The sequence below is a fragment of the Pocillopora damicornis genome, chromosome 6, assembly GCF_964200805.1.
Source record: "Pocillopora damicornis chromosome 6, jaPocDami1.2, whole genome shotgun sequence".
Lineage (NCBI taxonomy): Eukaryota > Metazoa > Cnidaria > Anthozoa > Scleractinia > Pocilloporidae > Pocillopora > Pocillopora damicornis.
In genome coordinates this window covers 11,700,204-11,717,538 of record NC_142675.1, presented here as the reverse complement: position 1 = coordinate 11,717,538, position 17,335 = coordinate 11,700,204, and the positions used below count along the sequence as shown (strand labels likewise).

At 36.7% G+C, this 17,335-nt stretch overlaps 1 long non-coding RNA gene across 1 annotated transcript; it reads right to left on the bottom strand.

The window, feature by feature from the left end:
- Positions 1-2,028: 2,028 nt before the first annotated feature.
- On the bottom strand, positions 2,029-17,126 carry LOC149043979 (uncharacterized). Its single transcript, XR_016187567.1, has 3 exons — positions 17,080-17,126; positions 15,251-15,364; positions 2,029-2,169 (listed from the first exon to the last, which is right to left on the bottom strand). It is a non-coding gene; the product is annotated as an uncharacterized LOC149043979 (long non-coding RNA).
- Positions 17,127-17,335: the final 209 nt, after the last annotated feature.

Here is a 17,335-nt window from a genome sequence, read left to right as displayed (position 1 = left end):
GATCCACAAGTCAAACAGAAAGTAAATTATGACATCAGCCCAGGAAGTCTTATAACACTGACGTATTTCCGCTTCTTGGTGCTTTCGATCTCTCAGGCTCTGCTTTAAGTATAAATGCAAACGATCACGGCTAGGTGGGGTACCTCAACTAGCTGGGGTCCCTCGCCTACCTGGGGTCCCTCACTTACATGTAGACAGGCCCTTACCTGAAAAAATATAAATAATTTTATATTTTTTTCAACGGCAGCCGACGAGATGGAAACAAACCACACTCATTCATCACAGAATTATACGATTAAGACAGATTTTCCTTAATTCATCAGGCTTTTAAGTAATTTAAATCGATAGGCTTCATTAAATTCCGGGCTGTTTGTAAAACCACTGGTTAATGTACCGGGTTTCGAGGTTTTCCAATTCTGATCCAATCTGGGTTTTGTTAGTTCCTGCCATTCCAGATTTCTTTGCCAAAACTGCACCACAGGCAGACCCACAGTATGCGTTCGTGCCTGATAATTGTTGTTGACATGCGACGAACATCATCTTCGAGGGTTATGAAAAACGCTCTGAAAATTGCATATCCACATTGCATCTAGGTCTGAATACCTCAATAAAGTTAAATGAAATGTAAATCGACGCAATTGTGGTATTTTTTGCTCTCGTGGGCAGTTTAAAGCGTCTTTTTGCGAAATTAATATTGGCTAATGGCCGTTAAGAGAAGAAAGGGTGACCTTGTAACCCTTTCCTGTTAAAGGCCTCCGGTTCAGTTCTGGGTTTGTACTAAGTTTAGATGATTCTTATATTGACAGCAGCAGATTGCTGTGCCTTTGAGATTACTCAAAATTAGAGGAAAGCCGATCTTGTTTAAACGAAATCGAAAAGTGAGTTGTTCAATGTACTTGCGATCCAAAATATTCTCCTTTAGGTGGCGGGGGTGTCACATGGAATGAACCTTTTCCGGTTAGGACAACATCAAATCCAGCTGAATTGCTTCCTCCTGGCATCGAACAGGTTTATGAAGGATTTCCTATCACGCTTAATTGGAACTACAGCCTGACGTCGTGTCTAAGTCTTCGTGTCATAAAATTCAACAGTGATGATATAGTCAGCATTAGAACAGATGATTCAGCCGATCCTGTTAATGCTAAATTTCAGAACCGGCTCAGTGTTAGCTCGACCAATAAAAGAGCTTCTCTGTTTAATATAGAGACGTAATACTTCCTGTCAGCATCTTAGGAAATGTATAGAGAACAGTATGAAGGATGTGCATTCTGATGTTACTACTGGTTTACTGATGTTATTACCGGTGTACTGATCTTACTACTGGTGTACTGATGTTATTACTGATGTAATAGCTTTAGTTTAAAGCTTTTATATCTGAAATCAGATTTCACACTAACTCTGGTTTATCTTAACCCAGCTTTGAACAAGACAGCCCCGAAGATTAAATTGCTGCTCTGCTTTCTTACTATTTCACATGTATTAAAACAATCAATATCATTCATGAAATTATTCAACAGATCTTACACAGATAGTTATCAACCAGGAAAAATTTGAAGCACTATTTTGTCTTTTACAACCTGACAGGCGAACCCCTGGTTCAACTCTGAGAGCCTTGTAATCAAAATATCATGTTGGTACATGTATGGAACGACAACTGTATAATGCATGACTACAGTGTACTTTACAAACAGTAGCAGTTTTCTTGACACAACATTTAATGCTTACGTCACGGGAGGTAAGCCATTAAAACCTCTCGGCAACTGAATGTAAGCCATTACCATCACTACCAGTAAATGATAGCACATACTATCATTGAGAAAGATAAATAGAAAGCGCATCTCTGTTTAGCACTGTAGTAAAAGTTTTTTCAGAGCATATATCATATACTCACAAGCAAAATTCACATGAACTGCTTGGCTATCTGGTTTACCGAAACCACTATATGCAGCTCAGTTAATTATTCCTGAATCATTCCTGCTGACTTTTGTTTAAGTCTCCACCTTTCCTTCTTGCCGCACACCAGTATTTCCTTCGTTGACTGTCTTAATTTTCTTCGGCCCAGTTGATGTTTGGTTCTGATCGACCCGAAGATTCACAGGTTAATTGAGTGCAAGTTGCTGCCTCCATGAACAGTTCGTGCAGTTCTAATTCCAGTGATTATTGTTGGAACTAAGAGCAATCCAACAAACACAACTAAACTTCAAGAACTATTTGAAGATTAGGTTAAAACACCGTGTGAAAGCAAGAACAATTTTAGCGTGAGAACCTGCCGCGGGATTTCAAATAAGAAAGTTGACAAGTTTAACTTAAAAAACTGAAACAGCATTACCTGTCGCTTGCTGTGGTGGAAGTTTCTAACGATCATGCCTCGTTTAATTTTATTTAGATTGTACGTGCGCCTTTATCTCATCCTAGGTTGAGATAACAATGATCTCAATTTTGAAATAAAGCTTTGATTTTAGATTTGGCTTAACTTCCCAAACTAAATTTTTTTATCAAAAAGCTCTTATAAAGAAACAAAATAAACTGTACGCACCAAAGGAACTTGTCATACCTTACAAATGTGATAAATACTGTAACAAACAGAAGAGTGTAAGTGTCAGCTACAATAATTAAAATTCAAAGCCATCTTTAGGACCATTTTAACGTTTTGGAGCTCAAAAATTACTGAGCAAATGATACAGGTGTTAGCAATGTCATTGACATTGTAATTGTCATTGTCATATATGCAAATGCTCATGATGTAATTGCGTGACTTTCAAACTTGCGTGACTTTTGCGTTACAGTTGGCCTTTGTGCCATTTGATTCCTTCAGATAGTCTCATTATTCACTGTTCATGTTCGGCGTGCATACAAAGTTAATTTATAAAGTGTGATTTCAAGCCACCGGCGTATAGGGACTGATATGTAGGTTGTTTTCGCCTGTTTTGTTGTTTATCTCGTTTCGAGCAAGCTCTTTCGTCTTTATTTGCATGTATAAATCTTGTGTTTGCCGTAGCTCTTGGTTTATTTATTAGTTCCTTTATTATGATAGATTCATTTACGCTATTAAGTCGCCACGTGTTTAATTGAATACAATCTATTATATAAGTCCCTTTTTTAATTCGCTTACAGTTTACGAGATTGATTAAAGTTATGTCCCTGTAACATATCCCCTGGATTTGGTTGGCATTTTTCTCCGGTCGCGATTTTCTTGGCGTTTCATCGAGCCTTGATGTTCGTTTGCCGCAACACATGATGTTTGGTCTTTATCATCATTTCAGAGAAACATTCACAGAAAACTACTATTAAGAATGAGAAGAAGAAATCTACAGTTTTAATAAATCAAAAGTCTTTTTTTTCTGATATAAATCCAAGAAAAAATCTTCTAATATCTTTGGTGCAAAACACAACAAACCAAACTGATTGAGATCATTGCGAGCAATTTTAGGTTATATCTATAACATATATGTGTCTGAGATACAGTTATTTGAATATGAGAGTGATCTTCGCTGTAATGAACACAACTTAACCAGTAGAGAAAATAAAGCCTGAAAAACATGCAGGCCTATACGGGAGTTAAACCCATGACCTCTGCGATACTGGTACATTCCTCTACCAACTGAGCTACGAAGCAAACCAGGGAAGTGGTCACTTTGTTGGTTTGTACATGTAATAAACCCTCTAAATGATTCACAGTCATTCATTTATCACATTAATTCTCAATTAAAAACGGGATTTAGATGACAATGCATAACCCTTGTTGAAAACGTAAATTTAGACCTTTTCTCCATCTATTTTCACCATCTGCTCATTCTGCCATTAGAATCGCGAATGTTTAACTGAATAGAGTAATCAACCCTTCTTTAAATTTGAATTGACCTCACTGCTACTATTTTAAAGATTTCAAACATGCGAAGAGCATGAAATTCTAGGGACTTGATAACAACTAGCGCATGCGCATTTAACACGACGAGCTTAGCCCACCAACAAAAATTTATGCAAATTAGGTTACGGCGGATCTGAGAGCCGTCTGGCAATTAATAACTGTAAGAGAAGAACTGAGTTCGCGTATTACTTTTTCGGAGTTTGACTACTGGCCGTGCGTCGTGGGGTGTGGGTCGTGGGTCGTGGGTCGTGGATCGTGGCTACAAGTTTACTTGATACTACCGCTACTTATAATAATTAATTAATTGAACTAATGATAATGATATTTTAAACAACATAATGTAATATAGTTTATATGATATTAATGGTATTTGTTATTAATTATGGTCTGAGTTGACTTACAAATAATAATACATGAATACATAAATAATACATAAATATTCTTCAACCCTTCCCTCACTCTAAGTATCATGGCTCATCACAATATCATTGTATCAGCTCGGTTTAGTGAGGTTAATGTTTCAGTGATTTAGTTAAAATTCATTCAATAGAATTGATTCATTTCACCCAAAAAGAAAAGAGAAACCAAAGACAAAGCCATTCATTGCGGGATGATGTAATCTCTGACCAAATAAATAAAGGGGTTCTAATACTTTTAATTTTTTAAATGATTCGTTTGTTATCTGTCAAAGACCAGACTCGGCAAAGTTACAAAATCACACCTACTCAAGGAACATTTGTTTCACTGTTCGTCGAGAAGTATTGCATTATTTCGTGGTTCGAAGTTCGGATTCTCTCAAGTAGCCGCTGTGAAATTTTGCTTTTTTCGCTTTATTTGGTTAATTATGTCAGCCAAAGAACTAACGCCGAGGTTGTTTCTGGGGTTGAGAATACTCGACCAAAGCTGGATGCGAGCTTACCAGCAGGAAAGAGGGGAAGATGCACTGAAAAAGGCCATCAAATTAAGGAAGGTATAGTCATGTTTCTTTAATTTCCCTGTCAAGAGCCCGATTAACCCAAGAATTACTACTCGGTAGGCTCGTCGGTCGGCCGGACAGGCACAGAATAAATACATTTCTGGAGAATAGTACCCTTACCCTCTTTGACCCAACACTTGCGGCTATCTTATTCTTGTTTCAGAATGAATCATTCAGAGATAACAGCGACGAAGACTGATCCATTGTCCAAACTCCTGGATTTGGCAATGAAGGAACCACTTCCTCTACTAGTTCCACAGTAGGTTGAAAAGTGATATAAATTAAAATGTTAATGTTCGCTTTATACCAGAACTTTACACCTCCGAGAGGGTTTCTCTTTCCCGATTCATTCATTTATCAATTAAAAAAATAAAGAAAAAGATAAAAAATTGTTTATTCAGCTCCTTGTCTCTTTAGTTTACCATTGATTAATCTTTTAACAGTTCATTTATATAGTTATTTCCACACATGTTTATTTACTTCTTTCGCATCGGAGCACAAGTCCTCTCAAAGAGGGTCACTATCGTTTTCTACCTTCTTATACTAGATTTTTGCCGCCTTCCTTAACTCTTTTATCTTTTAGGGAAATTAGCATCTATTTTCTCCATACAATATCACCTCAGATTAACACATTAAGACCACGAGAATCGAGGAAATGATCACCAATAAAAGAAGCTGTTGATTGTGACTCAAATTCTCCCTGTCGGCGCTTTGAAAAATGTATGGAGAACAGTCTGGAGAATATGCATATTAGGGACCTTAAGATTGAGGATGGGGGCTTCTATCGAGAACGTCATAACGGAGGAGAGCCTGGCTAGAGTACGGCGCCGTTTACGCGGGAAATTTGGCGTTAAGACACTCCAATACGTTTGGAATTTGGAAGACGTCAAACTATCATTGCTAATTCTAGAGAATTGCGTGATCTTTTCACACTTTATTATTCATCAGAGGTCATAAACGATGAAGAGTTCATTTTGCTGTATGGTGTATTCTCTTCCAAGAAATTAAATCTTCCGTATGAAGACTATCAGCGATTTTCCTTTGACCATATGAAACCAGACGAGTGTAAAGCAGAATTCAGATTCTGAAAAAACGACATCCCTTTGCTTGCCGATGTTCTACAAATACCAGCAGAGTTGTTCTCAAGGAACTATTTTTGGTGGACTGGAAGGTCTTTGCATTTTACTTAGAAGATTGGCGTATCCATGTCGTTACAGTGATTTATTACAAAGATTTGGTCGACCAGTGCCTGAGTTGCCTATGATAAGTAGCACTGTTATGAATTATATTTATGAGAACCACCACCAAAGACTGACTAATTGGAATCAAACATTTTTAAACCCGGCCAAACTGGAAGAGTATGCACAAGCAATTTCTGATAGGGGCGCTGCCTTGAAAAATTGTTTTGGTTTCATCGATGGGACAGTGAGGCCAATCTGTAGTGTTCAAACAAGAAATATGTTTCTTGTGAGAATTCAAGCGAATATTGATGCAGAGCTGATATAGACTGACCGATAATGTCATTCTTTATTGACATTTTTTACACATAGGGGAGGAAGCATGATTCTGGCATGCTTGCAGACTCAGGACTGCCCAGATATACTTTTTCCACCAGAGGGGACCCTCTCTGTTTGTATGGAGATTCTGCCTACCCTTAAGGGTTCACCTGCAAACACCCTTCTGTATAGTTGCACCAAATCCTCTCATGGAAGAATATAACAGATCAATGAGTAGTGACAGGATCTCAGTAGAGTGGATTTTTGGTGTTATAAGTAACTACTTTAAGTTTGTAGATTTAAAAAAAATCTGAAGATGACCTTAAGCCCAGTAGGTAAGATGTATATAGTCTCAACTTTACTGTGCAATGCTTAAAATTGTCTTTATGGCAATACTAATAGCCAGTTTTTTTTACCCGATTTCTCCTTCTCTGCAAGGTCAACATTTAGGTTCTTGGTCTGGCCATGCAAAAAGGTGTAGTAAAGGTGTAGCAAGTTAAAGGAAGTAAAAAAACACTATGTATTTAAACAAGAGTAAAATTTGAAGGTTCTTGTTTATTATATAGGGTATAAGCAATAAACCTCTGCAAATCTGGTGAGTGATTTTTGATAAGTAGCACTAATAATGGTAAAAAAAATTAGAATGTATTTAACACTGGTAAGGTACAGTACGAACTAAATTGTTCAAACTAGTGCTGATCAACCACTAGGGGCAAAAGATGCTGTACGTACTAATTTTGTACTATTTAAATTCATTTCAGTTTCATGCAGTTATACTGAATATACTCTTGTATTGTGACATGCTTTGGTCTACTTTTGTTTGGATCTCTCTAAAGTCATTGAGACTGGGTGGATGATTCATGGTTTATTTTAAAAAACAACATCTGGAAAAAGAATACAACAATTTTGTCATGAAACAGAGCAGTCATTGAATGTTTTAAAAAGCTTGCAACATGTCTCATGAACTATTAAAAACTGAACATGATTTTCATAAACCCATCCACTGGACTAGTCAGTTTTTGTACATGCAGTTAACTAACTTTGCTTAACATAAAAAACGACAAACTACCAACGGGTGGATGGTAACAGTTAAAAAATAAACGGCCAGTTCTGATCTTACTTGTTTTTCATTTGTTGCACTACTGTCTCCATGAGTTTCATGGTGTTTGATTGCATATTTTGCATTAACAACATGAAATCTTGGTGTTGACCTTCACATAGGTTTTGCTTTTTCTCATTAATTTCTAGATGTTTTCGTTTTAACTTGAGATACGGCTCATTTTTGCCCTGTAGGTATTCAATTGCTTCAGAACATTTTGATCTTCTTTTTCTGGGATTTTCTTCAGCACTTTCTTCTGAATCCGATCGGCTCCGTTTTAGAGTTTCTCCTCGGCTTTCCATTGCTTTTTGACGCATACCAGCGGCAGTAGCCTTTCCTTTCTCAACTTTTTTTCATGCTCTTTGTAGATCGCAACGGCTTACATTCTTTTTCGTTTATTGTTCTTGTGCAAGAGTGCTTATTGTAGTAAAATTTTGTGTGCGCTTTCTTTGTGTCATTGTGTAACGTTGCGTAATGTAGCGCGTATTTAACCGTATTGTTCATCGAAGTTTGGGGCAGCTTGGCAGCGTAGTTTCGTCAAGTGTGGTTTGGTTTTTGTGCTTTTCGCTTCATGCTGTTTGTTCGCCACTAGGCAGGATCTTTTACATCGCAACAAATGTAAGTTTTGTATCATGTAGTTTTCTTCGTTATTCTCGTTGTAGCTTTCCTTGAGTATTTAGTCTAGTTTATATTGTAATAGTTTTCGTTCGCTGTTTTATTTGCATATTTGCAGTTTTAACCGTACCGTGTACCGTTCGCGTTTAAAATTGTTAGAATTAGTTAATATAAATCGCCAGTGGCAGTTACACTCTTCATCTTTATTCTTACACTCTGATTCATAATACTCCTCTTTCTCGATGAGTTCCTCAAGAAGCACATCAATCTCGGTCTCCTTTATATCTATGCCACTAGCTATATATTGCTCTTTCTTTTTAGCAATATATTTCTCTTAAAGAGTCAAAATTAATCTTTCACCGCTCTTTGGGTAACTGTGAAGGCTGGATTCGCTACATCATTGAAATGATATAATTCGCTGTACATGTACTGCAAAAATGCTTCATTACATAAAGCAACAGCCGTAAATCTTAATATATGTTGTTCGCTTAAATATGAGGCATAAATTATTCAGCAAAATCTGAGAGCCCATCAGAAGATGACACAACAATGAAAATATCCGCCCTGCGCAAACAGCATAGTCACACTTTAAAGATAGCTTGGCAAGAGATCATGAGTCGAAGTCGGTCGCGTTAGCATCGAAAGTACATATGAAGTTTTAGATAAGCCTGGAAAGTCAGGATCCTCAGGAAACTTGGGCAAAGACAAAGGATATGACAAATCTCATAGTGGCAAGAGGAGTTGGTCTACCAAGTCTCGACAGTACAGCGTATTACTTCGGTTTCGCTTTCGAAAAACTTACTTTTATTTTTTGGCTTTTTCAGGCTGCACAATCTTGTGACAAGAACGGGAAGCTTGACTCAGTTTAGATGCTACTGCCGCAAACAATAGCTTATTTTCGCGCCTTCTCCTGATATTTGAGATAACACTTAATATATGCTACAACAAAGAAACCAAGTGAATTAAGGGTATGAGTTTCTAAAGTAACTGTGGTGCTGCGTCAGTGGGAGAGTATAACAGGGTCATTTAGTGTTATATAAGGAGTTGGTAAGGTAAATTGGACACCGTAAAGAGTTAAAAGGGTGACGTTTTGAGCGTTAGCCCTTCATCAGAGCGATAGAAGAAAAGCTCTTCGTCAAAGCTCTTCGTCAGAAAGACGTAAGAAACTAGGCGACAACGGCCACCAGACAAAATGTCCAAAAGCAGAAAAATCCAAACAGAAATGTCCGAACGTTGAGTCGAAAAACGGGAAAAACAACCAAATGTAAATAAGGACTCTGTTTCATAACTGCGTTATTTCAGCATTTGCCGTCGGAACGCTAATTTCTTTTGCATCTGTGTTTCAGAATATGTGGAAGACGGTGGCGACTAATGTGTACTGTTGTAAAAGGTAAGTATTTTACACTCTTCTAAAATTGACATAAAATCGCTCTTAAACTCTTGTCTACACCCTTCTTGTAACTTGCCTATCAAACTAAATACATTTCAACTCACTTGAAAGAACTGTTAGCAAACTAGACAATTTCTTAGAGTTGATCTTCAGTTGGAAAAACCCGAGTTGTTACAACTCTTCATGCACAATGTAAAAATAAACATTTGCACGCAATTGTCTTGCAATGGACGAAGACTTCAGAAATAAATTTAGCTATTATCGTTTCCTAACTAACACGATTTGTCACATGAAGGTCTGTAGTACCAAACCTTACATAATATTAATCTGCTTGTCTTGCCTTTCAGACCCCAAGATCACGCTTTTTGAAAGAAGAGTACTGAAGCCCCTCTTTACAAGGACTGATGTGTTTCTCTCTTTTAAAGTTCTGGAGTTATTTACAGTTTAGACACATTGCGCAACCACAACCACAGAATGTTTTACTCGTATTGGAAAGATGACTTTGGTTACTAATCTTTTTATGTTTGAAAACGTTTTCGGTTTAGGGGTACAGTACATGAAATGGCTGGTTTTCAGATAAGCTTGTTAATTCGATTAATTTGATCAATTCACGTTAAGAATTTTTTCAATTCACATTCAGAATTTTTTCAATTCACGTTAACTTTTTACACTTCTTGGCTTGGTGCTGTTTATTTCACATGAGTTTGATGAGAAAGCGATGTTACATTTAAGTTATAAATTCGCAAGCGAATGGCACACATCAGGAACGGATGTAAAAGACCTTACAGGGATAGACTCAATAAACATCACAAAGAAACACTGACTTGAGCTGTGCGACATTTATCTACGGGAAAATTTTGGGCAATTTAAAAAAAACTGAATGACCCATAAATTCCCAAGGCATTCTCAATGATGGTATAAAATGCCAAATGTTTCAACGAGGGTTCCTCGCGTCAAAATCATTAATCACATTTTGAAAATTTGAACATGGGCAAATAAAAACTTGAATAATGACTTCATTGAAATCAACCGATAAGGCAGTAATCGAGAAATTAGGTTAATCTAAATGGATAATTTCAACTAAACGACTGTGGAAATTATCGCACGCTGCGCATGAGGTTGGAAATAGTCTGAAATAAAGATGAATTGACATCTCTTCAACTATTGAGCGTGCTTTCATGATGAATGCATATTTGCATATATGTCTGTTGCGTCAATCTACCAACTTTAATAACTTCCTACGTCCAAAGGTCGCCAGAAACGGAAAGTAGAAAGTATTAACTCTTCCAGCTTCATAGCAAATTGCGCAAGTATTTGGCCAATACATCATAGCAAGAAAAGCAGTCGTTTTTTCAGAATACGCCTATGATAGCCTAAGGTATATTTTTGCAGCGACGCCACTCTTCAAGAAAGATAGGCTCAAAGCGGCGGAAGAAAATAGTGCACATCGTGTTAGGTGAAAGAAAGAAAGGTGAAATAATGAAAGGTAAAAGAAAAAAGGGCCGCGTAACTAGATCGTTCTTCTAGAAAGATCTCAAGAGAGTTAACGTAAACTAATCTCTCACCATCATTTAGCAGATCAAGTCGTAGAAGCAGATCGAAAGATTAAAGAAAGAAGTATTAGTGCTGTCACGAGGAGTAACAAAGAAAAAATCCAAGTCTTCGCGAAGAATCGAATCTCAGCCCTTTCAATTCCGCGTCACAACAGAGCCTTATCCTCTGGGCCGTAGAGAACTATATCCAAGGAGAGGCCAATAAATGATCGAAAGTTTAATTAAAAAGGGTGAAAAATAAGGCGACCAAAGAAGTCAAGTATATGCACAATCCAGACGAATATCAATTTGTTTGTGTATTGTGTATGTTTTCTTTTCTGAGGAGCTGTTACGCTAGTAAACATTTCACTTCTGCGTAATTCTATTCACATGAAAGTAATCAAGCAAAATAAATTCGAAATATCTTCATCAATAACAATCTTTGAGCTCGACAACTTGGAGGCATCAAAGATTCGTTTAGACGCCTTTTATCATTAAAAATAAACCACTGACTCCTTGCAGTGATATGCAGTTCTCAATCTACTATGTTGCAGCCCGTCGCAAATCGAACTTAAAGAGTATGCATCTATCGTAACACTCTAATAACTATGCAATTGAATTAGACATTAACCATTTCATTCGTTAAAGTTTTGTCCAATATAATGAAACCAGCGTTTAATTAAAATCTTATAGTTAGGTTTAATTTGCATTCATCTGCGTTTAATAAGTATCAAACGATTTCATATGTATTAAAACCTTTAATCTATAGTACATAATCTAGGTAGTCTCATCGACAACAGATTAATATTGTCTTCAAGTCGCCAAATCTAACTGCTTAAACAAGCGGAAGCCCCGACAATCGGAATAACTTTAAAGACCTAAACAAACACCAACTTGAGCGCGCTTCTAAAACTTTTTGACTAACAATCCAAATCAAAACATTCCAACAGCTCTGCAGATATTTAGTACAACTTGATTGAAATATAAACTAAGAAACAACGGAGGGCGCAAAAATCATCCAACGGTCAACTGGAACTAGGGACAAGAGTCAGTTAGAGCTGACTAGCACCCAAACGGTCGACCTGCTCGAAATTTTCATCGCGCCACAACAGAGGTCGTACGCGAAATACCGATCAGTCGCGCGTGAAGTTTGAAGCTACACAAATGAAAGTTAGTAAAATTTCAACACATTTCATTGAGAGCTTCCATCCGCATCATTTATACATTTGTACCCCGTGTACAAAAGTGATGTCATTGGGAAATCATTTTGCTAGAGCTTCACAATGAGCAAATGTGAACTAAATTCCGAACAAAGCCAATATTTAAAAGTATAAATCGAAATTTAGTACGTAAAATATGTGTTAAACAGCGTCACAGTTGGGAACATTTTCACACCTAGACTTCTCCCTTTGAAAAACAAATTGCAAACAATCAGCGGTTATTTTCAAACTAAACCTACCTTCATCCCTACATCTTACTAAGACTAAACTAATCCTGGTTTAAGCTAGGACGGAATCAAGGAATGGAGTCCTGGCGTTAGGCGAACTGCAAGATGAAATTCAATCCATGAAGATCTAATCGATCGGTCTCGCGATAATCCTAATGAAACGGGCACAAGGAAACAAAGGTTCTCATTGTGACATTGGTTATGCAAACTATCTAAGCTTCGACTACCTCATACCATCTTCCACTGTAGTGTCACTTCCGTTGAGAATCACATCCGTTGAGAATCCCATCCGTTGAGAATCACAGCCGTTGAGAGTCACATCCGTTGAGAATCCCTATTTGGTGCAACTTCTTATTATCCCATGATTTAGAAGAGAATCTTCAAAGTTTGACTTTTTTGGGGGTTGCGCTCTTGTCACAAGAAATAAAACACGCCTAACGTCGACACAGTAAATCTACAGAACTCCAGCATAAAAAAGCAGTTATCACGACGCATCATCAATAGTGTTTCCATACTGATATTAATTAGCGTGGCGCGGTTTGCAATACTCCTATTGGTTAAATCAATGACGCGGTATTAATTATATGGCACGCGCTGCACGCGCATGCAAGTCTTCTTTTCTTCATCGGCCTCGACCTTTGTCTAAGCGCGTTCCTTAACTTCGCGTAAAAAAACAACAACAAACATAAACAAAAAACGCTTGCATGCGCGGAGAACTTCAGTCTCGTACAGAAACAAACAAACAGAAAACTGGCATCACAAAATTCCGTAGAAAATTTGCCTTTTCTATTGTAGAAAAACAAGACACATCTCTCTCTGAAGCGGAATTTTTCTGAGTACTGGTAAAAATTTGATTCTAAATAATTCCAACGCATTAGGGAACATCCTGGATCCACTCCTTTCAGTGCACAAACTACGACTACCATTTCAACCGGAGCACGCGATTGACTAGACCTAGTGTTTCTCACGCGAAGCTCAAAGTTGCTAGAAAGAGTATAATTTCGATTCTATTTGGTAGACACTTGTTGAAATAGAATTGCAATTCGCTCATCAATGAAACATGCCATAGTTTTGTCACAACTCATTCAATTTTTTTTAACCGATTCCTGTTTAAAGCCTTCTCTTAATGGTTGAAATTTGTCCAGTATTTTCTCCCTAAATATCACGGTTGCATCTATATTTTTCTCAGTCCCTTTCCTCTTTCCCTTTCATCTCCTTTTCTCTCATGCATTCCAACAGAGCAGAGATACAGGCTATCAAGTCCTTCATTTTGGCTTTCCTATACAGAAACAAGAATTCATGGGCTCTCTTTTTGTGTTGGTAAGCTAGACCCTTATTTTGAAAGCAATTACATTTTTGTTCCAGGAATCATGCATAGTGACTGGTTAAGGGAAAGAATGTGATGTTGATTTTCTAAGTCCCAAGTCATTGCACAGATCCAAAATTCATTACATCCTGTTCCAAAATTATAACATACACAAACCAAATCACAATTGATTCAAACAGCCTTTGACATTTTTTGTTGGCCACTGCCTTATACAATAGACATCATATTTATATAAATGATTAATTTATAAACTTAAAATTTAGAAAGATTAATAGAGAGTAAGCTTTGCACCTTCCTTTGTCACATTTCATGAGTATTTGATGTAGTAAACAGTTGAAAATCCAGTAATATGACACTGTCTATTTCATCTAATTATTCAAACATCTTATGCTTGAGCTATCATGTCTACCCTTACTCAGAAACTTTATAACTTTGTGAAAACAATGTTCAGTTTGTAAACTCTTGCTGTTGGCCTAGGAAAAAACTGAGTTTTGGTCTAAATTTAATATAACATGGAAAATTGCTCCCAGCTTTTACTGAAATACTTTCAGAGAACCTATGTATAAGTCTGACAAAAAAAAAAAACCTGTGTTTACCATGAGTCCTTTAGAGTTTATCAGAATCAGCAAAAATGTTGTCACCCTTAAGTTTAGGTGGCTTTTGGAGCTAATAAAAATACTATTCATTGCAATTTCCTTACAGGGGAAGGGAGGGGTGGGTTGTTTTTTTTAAATAGCACTTGAATACTAAGCTCATCTTATATTCATATGTAGATAACTTTCATAATTATTTTTCCACAAAAGCAAAACTGCTCGCCTAAAAAATTACCGCTACTGTGGAAAAAACCTTGATTCCCATCAGTCTTAAAATACAGTGCAGCGGTTGAGATATAGCACTATACTGTTCCCAAAATAGACAGAAACATTAAACAGATCATTACATCAAAAAATGTTTGGATTTTCATAGCTTCTTCGATGTAAATTTGCTGCAAAGGCATTAGCTTTCATTGACTAATCAGTCATGTTAAATTACTCACAAATTCAGTGAAAAAAGTAGTTTAAGCAATGATACATGAAGCAGGAAAGGTACAAAACACAATAAGACCATATCAAATATTTTCTATCGACTCTGTCTTAAATTTGACTTATTTTAGCAACAAGGTCACATACTTTACCCTTTTTTCTCCCAAGATCTCATTTGTAATTCTCCTTACTTTCAACTATACAATTCCTATATATAGTTGATTTGGAGAATTTGGTATTGGATCAACAGTGATGATTCCTAATTGATATTTTCATTTATTCTCATCAATTGTCTGCTTGATATTGTATTGATATTGTAATGAGAAATTATGTCTTGGTCACTCATGGGAGTTAAAGAGTTAAATCATTGATAAATGAAATAGTTGAACTGAACTTCAAATCATGACACATCTTTCAAAACAATTTACAGGTCAACGTTAGCATTTATTCAGAATAACATTACTTGCAAGGTACTCACTTTTTGCTATTGCAACAGTCTTTATTTTCATAATATAGATGTCTTCACTGGTATAACTTTGATGAAGTGAATGTTGATTTAACTGTAAACCAAAAAAGGTCTGAAGTTGTATACCTGAAAAAAATTAAAGATTACCATAGTTCCCAAAAGTGATTAACATGTAAGTTCTCCCTGTAATATCCAAACGTTATCCTGTAAACAGGTAAAGAGAATACTCAAACTTATCATGTAGAAGACATTATCTCAGTCTAACACCAAATTCTTGTAACATATTTACAAGAATATGTGCAGCTGCTAAAGGGGAGAATTGACAATCAGATCATGGGAGTTAAATGGTTAACTGTGAGGTTGTTTAGAGAATTCATAATCAATTGTCCCTGATCTTGTTTTCCATCAGAGACAACCACCTTGCAGCTACCAGTATTTTTTATAAAAATGGTTTGAACCCAGGAGTTGATCATATGTTCTGATCATCCGTGTGAAAGAGGTACCAAAAAGAACTGTTTGCAGTATAAGTGACCAGTGCTTCAACAGCTTGAGCAGAAATCTTAATCAGGATAGAGACAACTTGAAGTTAACAATTGACTCTGCTGTTGACTTTTGCCCAAGTTGTTAGAATATTGTTTTAACAATCAACAGAATACTCTCAACTAACTGATCAAGGATTATAAGATCAATCTTTTAGTTATCTTTCCTAAACATTTCCCAAGTACCCTTAAATTTAACCCTTTGACCCCTGAGAGTGACTAACATCTAAATTCTCCTTATAATATCACTCCTCATTCAAACATTAAGGTCCCAAGAATACAAGAAATGAACACCAACTGAGATGCTTTTGATTGTGAAACATTTTCTCCTTGCCAGCACATCAGGAAATGTAAAAAGAACAGTATGGAGAATATACATATTGATGTGAGAGTGGAAGGGCTAATAATGGCATATGAAAGAACCAAAGAACCTCATGAGAGCTGAAATCACCTTAATACTCCAAAGCTCAAGAACATACTAGGTCAAAATTATTAGGAGCTATCAAAACTAAAAATTTTAGGATTAATTGCTTTAACAATAAACTGCACTCAATCTGCAATCCCGTGCATCGCATTTTGTTTACAGTTTTTGTTTGCATTCAGTTTACTCAGTTAACGTTTGGTTTACCAGCGGTTCCCCTTTCGTGATTTAAGCAGCATTCGGTTGTCAGTGAGGTCTACAGTTGACATCTGCAGCTTGCAAGTTTCTCACCCCGAAATGAAAAACTTCACTGCCAATGCCGTGATCGCGATTTCTTTTAGAATACCTCGCCTCGTTCTTAATAAATTCACATACGACGCCAACAACGTATACTAAATCACGCTTTTGTATTTTTTGTAACGTTACTACTGAGAGCGTAAAAAGCAGTGTATTAATGTTATGAGATTAAGACACCAAAACTAGAGGGGATACTCTAAAAAACACTGGCATCCGTACAAAGGTCTATACATTGTAAAATGACCAATGATAAACCTGCGAAAAGCCACGGTATACATTGCAAATTTTGGGTGGTTAAAAATCTCTTGACCCTATCTAATCGTAATCAGTTAAATTAAATACTCTCCAGTGGGTAAGTCACAATAATGATTCACAATCGTGTTCAAATCAAAATAATGTACGCTGTAAATTTTGCGTATCGCTCGACGATTTTAAAGGCAGCATATTCTAGGGAGAATTTCCACGAGTAGTTTTTTAAATATTTGTGAGGCTGGAAGTTAAACCTTTCAGTAAGAAAACTAAGAGAACATTTCACTCAGCTCAAGAGGTTGTACTTGTCTTGTTAAGCAGAAAAATGAACTCACCTTTCCAGCATGTTAAATCGCTCGGTCAACTTAGGCCGCCATGTTGGATTTTATGTTTCCACTGTTCGACCAATGCGCATCAAGGACCAAAAATAGTAACAATCCCTCACAACAATAGTGAATCGCCTGCTTTTGTTGTTTTTCTTTCTTCTATCTAAATTTTTCTCAGAAAGTGAATACCAAATGAAATTATATAAAAGCAAGCCCTTTGTTATCACGGTTCCAATGATCGAATACTTTTCTCCCGACAAAAGGT